At 41.6% G+C, this 16,215-nt stretch overlaps 1 long non-coding RNA gene across 1 annotated transcript; it reads right to left on the bottom strand.

Moving 5' to 3' along the window:
• Positions 1–12,153: 12,153 nt before the first annotated feature.
• Positions 12,154–15,799, bottom strand: LOC112176141. The gene is made up of 3 exons (XR_002926819.2): positions 15,713–15,799; positions 15,241–15,608; positions 12,154–12,994 (listed from the first exon to the last, which is right to left on the bottom strand). It is a non-coding gene; the product is annotated as an uncharacterized LOC112176141 (long non-coding RNA).
• Between the last annotated feature and the right edge of the window lie 416 nt (positions 15,800–16,215).

Below are 16,215 nucleotides of genomic sequence, written 5' to 3'. Positions count from 1 at the left end.
GGCTTGCCCTTTCTTAAGTCAAAATTAAGGCATCCACTTCTCCGTCACTAAATGTGATCAAATGAAAGCGCTGACCTTTGAAAAAAAGTGCCGACTCTTTGGACAGTCTTCTATAAGCACAGGCACAAAACTAGAGGAGGATTGGAGTGAGCTACGGCCCACCTCATTTTTGTGGACGAAGTATTGCAAGTACATGTTTCATATAGAGTTTAGCATCTATAAAATCAAAGTCTCCTACCATCCTCTTATTTTAGCCTCTGTCTAACTTAGTCATTAAAGAACTTTGATTCAAATTTCAGTAGTAGTCTTCACTTAAAGTTAACCTTAAATTCTAGTACACCCGATTTTTCAACTCTAGTTCTATCTCTGAAATAAGCAGCTTCAATTTTTTGTTTTTTTAAGCTGAAAAGGTCAACCTTATTCAGCATTTCAGCAAGCAGTACAATAATGACTTGTCCCGAGGGCCGTTAGTAGAAGTCATTACATAGAGCACACAACCCTAGCACACCCTCACACGAACATACTACTTAGCACACCCCTAGCACACTCACTTTTTTTTAGTAAGCACAAAAATAAAAACGAAGTACCCCGAAATCAATAAACTACCTACGAGGCCACTTGTTTCATGCCGAATTTTTTCACTCAAAAAAAAAAAAACAAGAAGCTCATCATCATTTCGTAACAAATGATGAGAGCCCAAACTTAGTGTTTTAGGGAATCGATATCTGGGAGAGAATTTGTTGTCCTTTCATTAATAATAGGGGCCTCTTTATATAGAGGATTACAAGCATAGAATCAGAGTTGTACATGAAAACATAATCATACAATGATTGGATATCTATGAATATCTCCAAAATATCTCTAACATAAACCTATTACAACTAGAGCAAGTAACCTAGAGTTTGGGCCAGAAATTCTGGATTTACTTGAACACTCCCCTTTGTGTCGCCCAAACGCGGTGCTCCTCTAGTTGCCTCATTAAAAACCCTGCAGAGTAACAAAAATCCTGTGGGACAAAAATAACCTCGGTCGAAGGGGAAAAAGAGCATAACACACCCTTCACATTTTGAGATCAACATGTAGACATCTCCCCCTGAAGTCTGCATCTCCCCCTGATGACTACGATCATGGGAGTTCGGATAACTTCTGCAAGCCAATGCTTGCAACGTGTTTCTCGAACGTAGATTTGGCCAATGACTTAGTAAACAAGTCTACCACATTGTCCTCATATCCAACCTGGTTCACTTTGATCTAGAAGAGGTTTTGTTGTTGCTGATTATAGAAGAACTTAGGAGATATGTGCTTGGTATTGTCGCCTTTGATGTAGCCTTGTTTCATTTGTTCAATGCAACCAACATTATCCTCATAAATGCTTGTAGGCTTATCTGTGGTAGACTTCAAATTACAATTCCTTCAAACATGCGTAATTATGGATCTAAGCCATATACATTCACGAACCGCTTCATGAAGAGCAATAATCTCTGCATGATTCAAAGAAGTAGCGACTAGGGTCTGTTTTGTAGACCTCCAAGGTATTGCAGGTCTTACCCATGGTGAATACATAACCAGTTTGGGAATGACCTTTGTGTGGGTCAAAGAGGTACCCAGCATCAGCAAAACCTTCCAAAACACTTATGTCGTTTTGGGATGGGGACAAGGAACGCATACCACTATTGGTGGCGTTCTTGACATATGATGGGTTCGAATCCATCGTCTCTCTGTAGGGATAGAACAAGCTCTTATCAATCGTATCACTTAGGTATCGAAATATATCTTTAACACTAGTCCAATGACGTCGTGTTGGCGCCGAACTATATCTAGCTAAAAAGTTCACGGCGAATGAGATGTCCAGTCTTGTGCATTAAGCTAAGTACAATAATGTACCTATTGCACTTGACTAGGGCACATTTGCCTCTAGCACATCTTTGTCATCATCTTTTAGATGGAATGGATCATTCTTTGGATCAAGACTACAGACGACCATTAGGGTGCTTAAAGGCTTAACTTTGTCAGTATTGAAACGCCTACGTATCTTTTGGGTATAAGCTGATTGATGAATCAAGATATCATCTTCACGGTGCTCAAGTTCCAAACCGAGGCAAAACCGTGTTCTTTGAAGGTCCTTCATCTCAAACTCGGATTTTAAGTGTCCAGTTATTTCCCTTAACTCTTTAAGGGTGCCAATTATATATGTTCATGTCATCAACATAAACCGCTACTATTGCAAATCCAAAACTTGTTTTCTTTATGAAAACACATGGGCATAGTTCATTGTTAACATATCCCTTCCCAGTCAAGTATTCACTTAGACTATTATACCACATTCGTCCGGGTTGCTTCAATCCATATAGTGAGCGTTTAACCTTATTGCAAATGCACTCCGTGGTTTAGAGCTACTTGACTTGAGTGACTGAAGTCCATCTGGGATCTTCATGTAAATCTCTATATCTAGATCCTAATATAGATACGCAGTAATCACATCCATAAGCTGCATGTTCAGTTTTTCAAAAACTACCAAACTGACAAGGTAGCAGAACGTAATAATGTCCATTACAGGAGAATATGTCTCCTCATAGTCGATTGCAGGGCATTGCGAGGAGCCTTGGACCACAAGGCGAGCTTTGTACCATACAATCTCATTTCTCTCATTACGCTTTCTAACGAATACCCATTTGTGACCAATCGGTTTGGTGTTGGGCGGTATTGGCACAACTGGCCTGAATACCTTTCTTTTCACTAGTTCTGCCTGGATCGCATATTTCCATTTTGGCCAGTCAGCTCTATGTTGGCATTCATCAATGGGGCGTGGTTCGATGTCATCGGTCTCAATAATCTCACGCGCTACAGAATACGCGAATACATCATCTATGATGATGGAGTTCCTTTCCCACGTCCCATGTACACTAGTGTAATTCTACATTCTCAGGGATAGCTTCCGACATTGAGGCGTCCCCTAAAAATGTCTCTTGGACATAATCATAATCCGAAACATTCTCATGGGATGGATTTTGAGTATCGATGATCAAAGGATTTGTTTGTGCCTCATTCACTCTCTTTCTAGGGCGAGTATCCTTCGAACCAATCAGTCTACCATGCTTCCTCGCAGAACCTGCGGCCATAAACGCCAAATCACTGCCAATATGGGTAGTGGCGCCATCTCCTAGTACATCAAGAGCGTTATTACGTCCAATATTTTGAACGTCAATCCTTGTAGGCACATTTACAGTCGGTATGTGTGATCTCGTCACTTTAGCAACATCAGAAAACGCATCAGGCAAAGTATCTACTATGCTTTAGAGCTTGATAATTCTTCGCACTTCGAGTTCAGACTGTGCGGTACGGGGATCGAAATGAGACATAGTGAGGACAGACCTCGACAATTCTTATAGTTCTTGTTGAACATGTGTGTTCTTATTGCCTCCTAATGATGAGAAGACTGTTTCATCAAAGTGACAATCTGTAAATCTAGTGGTAAAGAGATCGTCTATCGAGGGTTCCAGGTAGCGGACAATAGTTGGAGCCTCATATCCAACATATATGCCCATTCGTCTTTGTGGACCCATTTTAGTACACTGGGGCAGCGTAATAAGCACATAAATGGCACACCCAAAAATGCGTAAGTGCGAGATATCAGGCTCGTACCCAGTCACTAGTTGTAATGCAGAATAAGGTTGAGTGGCAGTGGGTCGTAGATGAATTAGCGTCGCTGCATGCAGTATTGCATATCCCCAAATGGAAACAGGGAGATTGGTGCGCAAAACCAATGTCCGTGCTATCAATTGTAGGCACTTAATAGCGGCTTCCGTGAGACCATTTTGGGTATAAACATGGGGAATTGGATGCTCTACATCAATCCCCAGTGACATGCAATAGTCATCGAACGTTTTTGATGTAAACTCCCTAACATTATCAAGTTGAATTGACTTAATCGGATGGTCCGGGTAGCGAGCCCGTAGATGGATAACCTGGGCTAGGAGTTTAGCATAATCAGCATTTCGAGTGGACAACAACGCGACTTGTGACCAACATGTCGACGCATCAACTAATACCATAAACCATAAAGTATTTAAAAGGTCCGCAAGATGGTTGAATTGATCCAAAGATATCCCTTTGGATTCTCTATAAGAATGGAATGAGTATTTTTGGATCCTTTGCGTAGGACAATCTCTGTCCTAATTTACCTAAGGAACACGCTTTGCAAAATGAGGGAGGGGCCTTAGAAGCAACTAACGAGGATTTTGGTTGGTCCTAAATGTTTGAAACACTATTCGAAGCAAAATTTGTAACTACATCACCCATCATGGCGTTAGGACCATGGGAAGTGGCATCCATGGCACCATAGCCATGGGGATTGACATCCATGGTGTCATGGCCATGTGTGACACCTTCTATGGTGTTGTCAAGGGGGACAGAGGCGGCCCTAGGGGCGGCGGTGCCCGTGGCTACTGCAGCGGTGGTCACATTAAGTCCGGGAATCAATATTTGATTCTTGCTTCGTTTCACTCGAAAGAATGGATGTCCGTGTGAAGTTTTTAATATACGGATCATCATATCTTGACCAGGATGTCCTAGTCGGTCATGCGAAAGCCAATATGTGTCAGAATCCAAGATATCTTCTCTTATCACATTATTGGATTCAATAGGTCGAATTGTTGTGACATAAAGTCCAGTAGATTGACACATAAGCTTCTCTAAAATGCGCTTTCATCCGCAATCATTAGAGGTAATACAAAAGAACTCTTTTCTGTTCTCAATATGCGTTTTAGCATGGAATCCATTGGCTTTGATATCTTTAAAGCTCAATAAGGTTCGATTTGCCTTAGAAGCGTAGAGAGCTTCTGCGACGTTAATCAAGGTACCATTTGGCAAGAGGAATTGGGCAATTCCATGTCCTTGAACTAAACCTGATGGCCCAGCCATCGTAGTCATAGAGGATTATGTAAGCAACATCTCCAAGAATAATTGCCTATAGCGGAGAATGGTGTGCGTAGTCGTACTATCTGCTAGACATTGCAGTTTTCCAGAATCCATTCCTAAAAGAAAAGGATCGTAATTAAAAAGGAGTCATAATGAAAAGAACTCAACTTTTATTAATAAGCCAAACGGAATTACATCATTGTCTCTTTAGCGCAAAGAAAATCTAATCCAATGTACTAGCTAATGCAAAACAATGGCAGTCGTCTAACTTTTTTCGGTAGCTACAAAGCAAATGTGACCAGGTGAATAGAGAGATGTTGGTGGAGCAAGGCTCGCTTAAGTACCACTAATATCAAAACCTTCCTAGACATCACACTTACTTTGGATGAGCCTAGTTTGAAGACAGACTAAACCAGTGGCATTTATTACAAAATAATATGGCAATTGCCTACATCTCTTGGAAAATAAAAAGACTTAATCAAAATCGCCAGTCTCTTGGCCGTTGAAGTCTTCCAACCTTAGAGCGAGATCGTCATCTTGATCTTCTTGCTCCATATAATTTGCTTCCCTTGCGTCACAATACGTCTTGTATGCGTTTGCAAAATTCTGGAGTGCTTTACATGTTTTGGCCCAATGTCTAGACGCTCCACAACGAAGATAAGCATCATTATGGTCAGGCTCCCTTGATCGAGGTGCATTTGGGGTGCGAATTGAATGACCATTGTCCTTGGTGGCGTCACCACCATAGTCGGAGGTTCTACCTCTCTCTCTTCACACATTGACCTCAACGATTCCATGCACGCCTATCTTGGCATTTACCTTCCTCTTTGGGCGAGAATATGGACCAGAACATCCAGAATTATCCCTAGCTTTAGGGTTTTGCTCCTTGTGTCCTCCCTTGGGGGTGCTGACCCAAGTTCCACCCCGAAACCCGGATACGAGCCTGTGGGGCCCACTTTAAGTGAAATCCTACCGAAAAATCGGCAGAACCTCCCCTAAAGTAGGCTACCCAAATAATCACAAAACCTGGACATGATTAAAACTAAACTCACACACAAAGATACATCCCAATATTTACATTCCAAGTGCATATGTTACATTCCGAAAGTACGAATACTACTACAATTTCAACACGATAACAAATTTTGAAGCATTAGCATTCTCCAAAAGAGAAGGTTATCAGAGCAGTGCTACATAGCTAAGCAGATATCATACAAGGTAGGTTAAGTATTAACCTACAGTTAAACGGAAGTGCCGAATCCTATGCCTCAAATTCCTGGGACGCAATCTCGGCAAGTCTGAAAATCTGGGCATTTAAAATAGAAGGGCCCAGGGGAAAACATTTAAAATCCGTTAGAGTGAGTGGACAAAACTGAAACAAAATCTGAAACAATAAATGGAATGCTTCCCCATTTCTCTTTTCAACAAAACCAACATGCAGTGAGATTCCACACTAGAAGGTGAGATTATGCAAGATGAGATTATGCAAGATGGGAGTACCTCTCGTTCACCATAGAAGGTGACAATTGGCTTACCCGGACTCTGAAACAACACTGCACTACAAAAACAATCCACTAAGGCATGATGCATCCGGAGGAAATCCATCCCCAGGATTACATCAAACTCCACTAACTCAAATGGAATCAAATCTGCCTCTAAGCAAACTCCTTCTACAAACACTCCACAAAAACAATATACCCATTCAATAGCAGCCTCCACAACTGATTGAAAAGTCGGGTAATCGTGAGGCGCCAACCAATCTCGATAAACAGGTAGGAGACCACTAATAAACTGATCCACCTTCAACTTTTCTGTTGCCACCAACTTAGGGGCATACCTAGATAAAGCAATGAAACGATCTTGATACTGCAACACAGTCATCTCGTCAGTCTGCTTCAACTGTATGAAACTAAGTCGTAGACGGCGCTGGGATGCCTGATTATAATACTGATTCGAGAACTCTGTCTTGAACTCTTCCCATGTCATGGTAGTTGGGTCAAAACCCATATTCCTGGTACCCTGCCACCACAACCATGCATCCCCGTCTAAGAGATCAATAGCCAAAGGAACCCTCCTAGTAGCTAGACAACCCAAGGACTCAAATACTCTCTCCATACGAGTAATCCAATCTCCTACTACGGGCTCCGTAGGAGCACTGAAAAAAGTATACGCCTCATGGCGTTTGGCACGCTCCACGGTATAGTCTATACTAGGATTAGGGAGTGCCGCTGCAAAACGCTCAAACAACCGCTCCACGGTCCGTAGCAACCCACGAGGGACCTGCTCATCATCACCCTCACCAGCGGGTGAAGGTTTCCTACCAGCACGAGATTTGCGTCCGCGTCTCATTCCACCAAAAATTTCCATGATTTAGTTACATCAAGGTATTTACACCAACAACAATCATCTTACACACTTGATATGTACTCAGCACCGAAGAGTATATGATGGGGATCCGCTGCAGTCGGGCCATCACTTGGAAGGTACTAAACACAATCAAGTATGTAAGAAAACTATAACAAGATACCGGCCGCAGAATCTAATAACCTAGTGCTCTGATACCAACTGACAGGACCCGACCCAAGTTCCACCCAGAAACCTGGATACGAGCCTGTGGGGCCCACTTTAAGTGAAATCCTACCGAAAAATCGGCAGAACCTCCCATAAAGTAGGCTACCCAAATAATCACAAAACCTGGACATGATTAAAACTAAACTCACACACAAAGATACATCCCAATATTTACATTCCAAGTGCATATGTTACATTCCGAAAGTACGAATACTACTACAATTTCAACACGATAACAAATTCTGAAGCATTAGCATTCTCCAAAAGAGAAGGTTATCAGAGCAGTTCTACATAGCTAAGCCGATATCATACAAGGTAGGTTAAGTATTAACCTACAGTTAAACGGAAGCGCTGAATCCTATGCCTCAAATTCCTGGGACGCGATCTCGGCAAATCTTAAAATCTGGGCATTTAAAACTGAAGGGCCCAGGGGAAAACATTTAAAATCCGTTAGAGTGAGTAGACAAAACTGAAACAAAATCTGAAACAATAAATGGAATGCTTCCCCATTTCTCTTTTCAACAAAACCAACATGCAGCGAGATTCCACACTAATTCCAACTCAATCCTTTTTCAAGAAAACTCATTTGATGATTAGGAAGGACTGCTTCCTAATCATCTCATGCCATCTGGGAGGGACTGCCACCCAGATGACGCATCGGAAGGGACTGCCAACCGGAATAGGAGGCGGTGGGTAGATGGGACTGCCAACTAGCCACAAGTAGTTAGAAGGGACTGTCAACTAACTACCTCATGTCATCTGGAAGGGACTGCCAACCAGATGAAGCATCGGATGGGACTGTCAACCGGGCTGTAGTCTGGAAGGGACTGCCAACCAGACTATTACTTAGAAGGGACTGCCAACTAGGCAAGATACGCATGCGCCAAAACTGGCCTCCTTGTCAACTGCTTTCTTTTTAAATCCTTTACTTTCCACAAAATCACATTTACTCAAAATAGTAATCCAACTGAAAACTTAATTCCATGCTGCATGCATTATTTAAACAAAATAAAAGTCCACTCACTGGTGAGTCTCGCAGCTACTCCTGCTGCCTGCCCGAGTCCTCCTCACTCGAGGGATTAGTACGTCCTGTGACCAACGACAGGATATAAATAACCTCAATAAGAAAATGGTATAAGAATTAAACTCCTTTCCTAGAATATTAATATTCGTTACTCATAAATTCTACTAAAAATCCCACACAACAACTTGGGATTAAAATCCTCAAATAACCTTTAACCTTCACAAGGATCGCTCAACAACTTGGCCAATTTAATTCCAACTCCTTAACTATACTTAACCACCAAATTATAAAATTATTCCCTTTTCAAAATTTCCAAATTCTTTCTCCAATTTCTCCACCAACAATTAGCCAACAAGGTTACAACAAAACATTTTCTTCCAAATTTCCAATTTCTCTTTTGACATTTGAAACCCATTTTACTTCTCCAACCTCTCAACAATCTCAACTCATCACTAAATATATGACAACAAGTTCTCAACCCAAGATTAAAATCTTAACACCCTTAGAACCACATCCAACATCAAAACTCCAAGGAAACTCACTATCCAAACAACCTTAAATCTAACACAAAATTCATAGATTAAATCTAACAGTTTCTATACTTGCAACAACAACCAAATTCAAGTAGAAATGTCCGGAAAAATCAAACAAGAACCCATGAATTCGACAGTTACTGTTCATGATACTGTTCACAGTCTCAAACACCTTCAAATCTTCCTCCACCGATCAAAACGAGCTGCAACAAGGTTAGGAACACGTTCAGCACTTCCCCAACAACCAAAACCCCCAAAGAATCCGGCCGGAAATCGCCGGAAACCGGAGATCAAAGCAAAAATCCAATTTTTCCCATTTCTGGAAATTCCTCTTCAAACTCAAAAATCCATGGTACCCAAGAGGAAAAACTTACATGACTAAGTAGAGAAGGAGGAGAGGATCACACCAAGCCGAACGAGCCGTCCTGGGGTGGCCAGACGGCGGCGAAACCGCCGGAGGGAGTGCAGCGGCGAAAAAAAAATAAAAGGGGGAGGGTGGCTCGGGTTTTGTCCCGTTCTCTCTCTTCTTTTCTGTTTTGTTTCCTCTTCCCAAAAATAAAAACTCAGCCTTTTAATATAACCAAGTTATGAATAGTAAATTTCTGCTTTTGGTCAAAACTTTCCCGATAAAACTCCGATTTAAACAAATTACATGTCCATGAACTCGATTTTACGTATACTACGACATTCACAAGGAAGTTTCCTAATTTAACGGATTAAAGAAAAAGTCACTCTTCGGTCAACCGCGGTAAAAAGTAACTAGCAAAAACTTTAAGGTACGGGGTATAACAGGTGCGACTATAGATAGAGTCCGGAATAGACTTGGTTCCCAAAAGTCTAGAGTTATAGTACTTCACAAGGATATTGATGTGCTTTTCAGCTACGTTCATGCCACCAATAATATCAAGACCCGAAATTCTAAGTTAAATATTTCGTAATTTGATATTTGTTCAATTATGTGATATATGAATTTTGGGCATGATTCGTATGTTGTTGTATGAGAAATTTGGTTTCGAATGAGTTTATTTTCGAAACAAACGTTATTTAGGGGGTCACTAAAATCGACTTTTTTGTACGTATGGAATTTGGGAAAACTTCCTTCACGAAAGTCGTAGAGCCCGTCGATACGAGTTCGTGCATATGCGGAATGCAAGAATCGGAGTTCGTATGAAGAAGTTATCGCATTTGAAAAAGTTTCCATTTCTGGTATATATAGGTTACTATTTCGGGAAATATCCCAAAATAGCAGAATATCCCCAAAAAAAGAAACTGTGCAATTACTGTTCACTATTCTCTCTCTCCCTCCGTTGGCCGAAAAACAGGTTAAGGATTCGCCAGCTTCGGTCTCCCTCGTCGGGCCACCAAACGACTCCAAACCAATTCCTACGGCTTCGTCTCGGCCTTTCGCAGCTGGCAGTGGCAGACTTGTGCCGTGGCACTCCTGGTATCGGCGGCGGGAATGTGTTTTCCATTTCTGGCCGAATTGAGTTCCAACCAAGATTTCTCCTAGCTCCGGCCACCAAAACTCGAGTTCTTTGGCTCGTTTTCACTCTCGTCGGAGCTCTCACCGGTTTCTGCAGATTTTCAGGCCAAACCGGACTGTTTTGGTAATTTTCAATCACTTCCGTTCATTTTCTGACTTCGAGCTAGTTATGAAAGTTGCTCAAAATGATTAAACGAAGAGGAAACGCTCGACCTCGACACCATAGGCGGTGGTCGGCGGCAGATCTGTCCCTAACTCCGGCGGCCTTTTCCGGCCACCTCCGGGGGTCCCAAGGGCAGTTTCTGCCCATTTTTATGTTCTACATGTCGATACAATCATTTCGATATATAGCATGTAAATTTTGGAGATCGTATGATTAAGTTATGAATTTTACAATTTCGATCAATTTCGATCGTTCGATTTGTGATCTGTGAAGATCGGATCGTCCAATCGACTTGTAGTTTTGATATAATGATCGTAGGACTTTTCCGATGACTTTGTGTAGTCACGAGTGAAGATCCGACCGTTGGATCTTCATATAACTACGTTTTTCAATTATACGCTAAGTTAATTATCGTATTTGGTTAGGTGATTGACGGTTTGAGTTGGTGGACGATTGTGAACTGTATTTTACGCTGAGAAGACGCAACGGGATTGGAGGTGAGTAAATCTCACATGGTTCATTTACAAACCGAATTTCCTTATTGCATAATTATTTGTTATGTGTGAGAAAATGGTTTTAAGAAAATGAAATTTAAAGTATATAGGAAAATGAATTTCTTGGTTTTTACTACGTGTGAACTATAGTTGGTATTAGTGGTCATTCCTGAGTGGATGATTACGTATATATATATTTACATGATTTTATATGGAATGGTGTGACATTGAGGTGTGAAAGTGTGATAACTTGGGTTATGATATGTTATTGGTTATGAGATTTGCCATGATATATTATGTTAAATGACATTGAATGAAAGAATAATGATGATGATTGTTTTAGATTATTATTTAAAACACGTGATGGTTTTGTAATTACAATTTATATGGTAATTGGCTATTGGATTGTGAGAACGTATGTGAGAATAGTTATAACATTTGGGTCTGAGGGACCTTTAAATGTTTGATCTATGGATCATATGCCACTGTAGGGAATGTGTGATTATATCGTAAAGGTGAACCTAGGCCAAGGTGACACGTTACTATTAAGCTAGAGCTCTAGTTTTTCTGCCATTGTGTGACATGAAAGCAGCGAGTTGGATTACTCGTGATCATGAACACGGGTTGGAGAGTTTGTCTGCCATTGTGTGACATGAAAGCAGCAAGTTGGGTTACTCGTGATCATGGACACGGGCTGGAGGTTATGAGGTGTCGAGTGGTAAGACTTTATTTGAAATGGTTTTGAGTTTGTTAATGAATGTTTGATTTGTGTTGAAAATGTTGGTGTTTAAATTGTTGGGGTTGTTGTGTGTGTTCGGATTGTTGGATTGTTTTACTTGAGTTAAAAGAATTGTGATTTAATAAATCAACTGTTCATTTCTTATTTACTCACGAGCTTTGCAAAAAACTTACCGGGTTTTGTGTTGTTGCAATCCCGGTACACTATTCAAACGGTGTAGCGGATAATCCTACAAGTCAGGATAATCAGGGTGGAGAGCGAGCTGAGTAGATCAGCGGGGTTGACGTCAGCACTTAACCTATTTTTGGTGTGTTGCAGAATCTTTTGAGCGTAACTTTTATTTATGGTGGTATTGTAATATTTGACTCGAGAGATAGTTTGCTACGAGGTTTGTATTTTGGTTTTGCGAGACGCTGGTTAAGAAAAAAATTCAGGACGTTATTTGTTTTGGTTATTATTCATGTTTCTGATTTGAATTTGTTATTCAAAATTCGGGGCGTGACAAATAAGCTCATGAAACCTTGTGATGTGTTCTGCATTTACATCGATCCGATAATTCTTGGAAATTATCAGTGCAAAGATAGGGAAGGTAGAGAGAGTCTTCTAGATCAACATCGTATCAGTGATGTTCTTTTCACAGAACTCCATTAAGGACTTGATACGAAGGGCTTCTAAATTGTAGTCAAGTACAGACTTGAAATCACAGAAGTGAAGGCTATGCCATCTCACTTCTAGAACTGGAAGCAGGGAGTCACGAACGTTGCCAAATCGCTGCTCGAGTTCTACCCATAGCTTTCTAGAGTCCTCTTCATTGAGGTACTCATTCCGGAGCGCATCATTCATGTGCCTTGTGATGAGAATGATGGCTTTAGATTGGTTTTCCTCCATAGTAGCTCTATTCGCTTCCAAAGCGGCAGCTTGTGCAGGAGTAAGTATGTTCTGACTTGGCTCTTGGATCGTATCCAGGATATTCAGCTTTTAGATGCTGGAGCACATCATGGACCTATTTGTGGTATCCTGTGCCTGTTGTCTCCAGTGGAGAAAAGTTCAAATTGTTCAGGTTACTCATCCTGAAAAACAACAAGAAATTATGATTAGTTTCGGAGCGAAAAAGGCTACCACGAAAACATATAAACATTTCTAAGCATAGTCGCTCCCCAAAAATTAGGGATTTCTAAGCGTAGTCGCTTCCAAAAAATCCAATTCCAAGAGGTATTGGATTAGATCGAAACAATGATGTATTTGTGGTCGATCATAACTTCACAACAAACTCTAAGTTTGGAGGACTCTACAAGCTCCAAGCTCGGAGTGAGCACAAACCCCCATAGTTCGGCTTTTGGTCTCCCCTATGAAGAAGAAAGTGGGGTAGAAGAAGGGAGGTTGCAAGTCCCCAAGAAAAAGAAGAGAAAAATAATAAAAACTTCAAAAAGGGGAACTTACAGAACGTTTAAAACATATCTCGAAAAGTGTCGAAAAAATGCCTGAAAAAGTCGCCGGAAAAATCTCCTTAAAAGTAGCTGGAAACTGGTGGCCAGCGGTGGTGGGTCGACAAGGGGTCGACGAGGCTGCTGCGGGCTGCTGTGCGACTGTCTGCAGATGTCGACAACTAGCAAGGCTCGCTAGAGAGTGTCGTGCGCAGGGGTAGCTCAAGGGTGCGCGGGGGTAGGAAGATGTCGGCAGGAGGTTAGCAGGCACGCGCAGGCTCTTGGTAGCGTCTCGGCAGGACTTGGCAAGGGCTGGCGAGGCTAACTCTTCCGGTTCAATGACTTTCGCCAGTTCATGGAGATTTCTGTCGGTGCTGGGGGATTGGCCGCAGGTTCTTGGCTCTTGGGATTGGGGGCTTCAAGGTGTGCGAGAGGTGATTGCTCGGATTTGAGGACTACAAGATTAAGGTTTCAACGTTAGGGCTTCATGATGATTATGTGTTTTAGGGAATCAATATCTGGGAGAGAATTTGTTGTCCTTTCATTGATATAGAGGATTACAAGCATAGAATCAGAGTTGTACATGGAAACATAATAGTACAATGATTGGATATCTACGAATATCTCCGATAATATCCCTAACATAAACCTTCTAACATAAAGGTGGTTGATAACATGGGGATTTATCTAGGTCTCCCAACAATATGGGGAGATCAAAAAGGAAGCTCTTGTCTACATTAAGGACAGGGTCAGTAGAAAGATTGATGGTTGGAAGCATAGTCTGCTCTCTATGGCGAGAAGGGAAATTTTGATTAAATCCGTTGCTACGGCAATTCCGTCCTACCCAATGGCCTGTTTTAAGTTTCCCAAATCCATTTGTAATGAGATCAACTCACTTCTAAGCAACTTTTGGTGGGGTTACAATGATGGAGGAAACAAAATTCACTGGAAAAATTGGGATTCTTTGAGCCTTGCAAAGGATGATAGGGGGATAGGATTCAAGAATTTACAAGATTTCAATGTGGCACTATTAGCAAAACAGTGCTGGAGGTTACTACAGGAACCTAACTCCCTTTGGGATAGGGTTCTCAAAGCAAGGTATTTTCCTGTTGACTTCAAATACGCCACTAAGGGGCATCCTGCTTCGTGGGGTTGGTCCAGTCCCGTGGAAGCAAAAGACGTACATGATCATGATCATGAAGGGATCATATTGGCAAGTTATAAATGGTCTATCTATTGATGTCTAGAAGGAAAATTGGCTTCCACCACCCCACTCTGGCACTATATCCCTTGGAGCTAGAATTCCCCCTGCTATGCCTATGAAAGTTCATTCCTTAATCAATTGGGATTTACGAGTCTGGTCTCTAGATCACATCCTGCATCTACTGCAACCGAGGGTGATTAACTTGATTCTTTCCATTCCTATTGGGGATGGGCATGGTACTGATAGGCTCATCTGGCCCTGGAACAAGAGTGGCATATACTCGGTCAAATCAGGTTACCATTGGTTGCATACCAATCGACTCAGGAACTCTACTTGTACCGACCACTCCTCTCATATTGTGGATAAAAAGACATGGAGTTTGATTTGGAAAATGGAATCTCTACCCAAAATCAAGAGCTTCTTATGGAGAGTACTATCTGGAGCTATACCTACTCTGCTAAACCTATACATAAGAAAATGTTCTCCTTCTCCTCAGTGTCCTATCTGTGGTGACTTTGATGAATCAATTAAACACACTCTTCTTCTATGTTCATGGGTTGAGTTGGTATGGTTCGGATCCTCATTGGGCATAAGAATCAACAAGTAGAGACTCACAACTTTTGACAAGTGGCTAATGGAGTTATATAACCAAAACACATCAACATCTGAAAAAAAAGAGATTGCTTACCTTGATTAGCTTCATTTGCTGGAAGATATGGGTTGCAAGATGCGAGTACTTATATCAGAGGAAACCGCTCTACCCCCAGGCCATTATCTTCAGTGGGATCATTCTAGCTAATGAATTCTGGCAAGTAAATAGGCCGAGTCCACCCATTATAATTCCGTTGACCTTGCCATCTAGCATATGGACCCCTCCTCCTCCTGGGTTTGCAAAAATAAATTGCGATGCCTCATGGTCTGATCCGTCTTCTTCAAGTGGCTATGGAGTTATGATAAGAGACAATCTGGGTAATGGTATTGGTGGCTCTACTAGATCGAGCATCTGTGGGTCGGCAGTAGTGGCTGAAGCAATTGCCATCTTGGACGGGATTAATGCTGCATTGGATCTCAATTTGTCAAAAGTGATGGTAGAATCGGATGCTCAAGAGGTCATTACTGACATCAAATCAAGTAATTTGAGTAGAGGTTGGAGGACTTACGCTTTGATTCAAGAAATTAGAAGGAGGACTCCTACTGGGATTGCTTAGCTCTTCGGTTTTGTTATAGTAATGTTCTGTTTTATCACTCTAGTACATGTTATTGCATGTATCTAGGTAGAGGTGGGTAAAACTTTCTTTTCTAGTTGTATTTTGCCTTTGTTGGGCCTCTGGTAAAGGTGGCAAACGGGCCACTAAGCACGAGCACGGCATGGGCCCGGCACGCTTAAAAGCGGCCCGGCACGGCCCAAGCCCGTTAGTGGCCCGGAACGACCTGAGCACGTTAGAATAACGGGTCGTGCTGGGCCTAAGAATATTGGCTCATTGGCCTGGCACGGCCCGAGCACGACATATTGTGGGTCGGCCCGTTACAAACACAAAATTTCATTTTGTTTTTAAAAATATTAAAAAAATACAATGATGAAATTTGAATATGAGACATTTTTATTTAAAATCTCATGGTAATTCCACCAATGTTTTCTTTTTATATTGTCAAAATAATGAAA

Source organism: Rosa chinensis, chromosome 7 (genome assembly GCF_002994745.2).
Source record: "Rosa chinensis cultivar Old Blush chromosome 7, RchiOBHm-V2, whole genome shotgun sequence".
NCBI lineage: Eukaryota > Viridiplantae > Streptophyta > Magnoliopsida > Rosales > Rosaceae > Rosa > Rosa chinensis.
The sequence above is the reverse complement of the archived record's forward strand: the minus strand, read 5'-3'. Positions and strand labels throughout refer to the sequence as shown.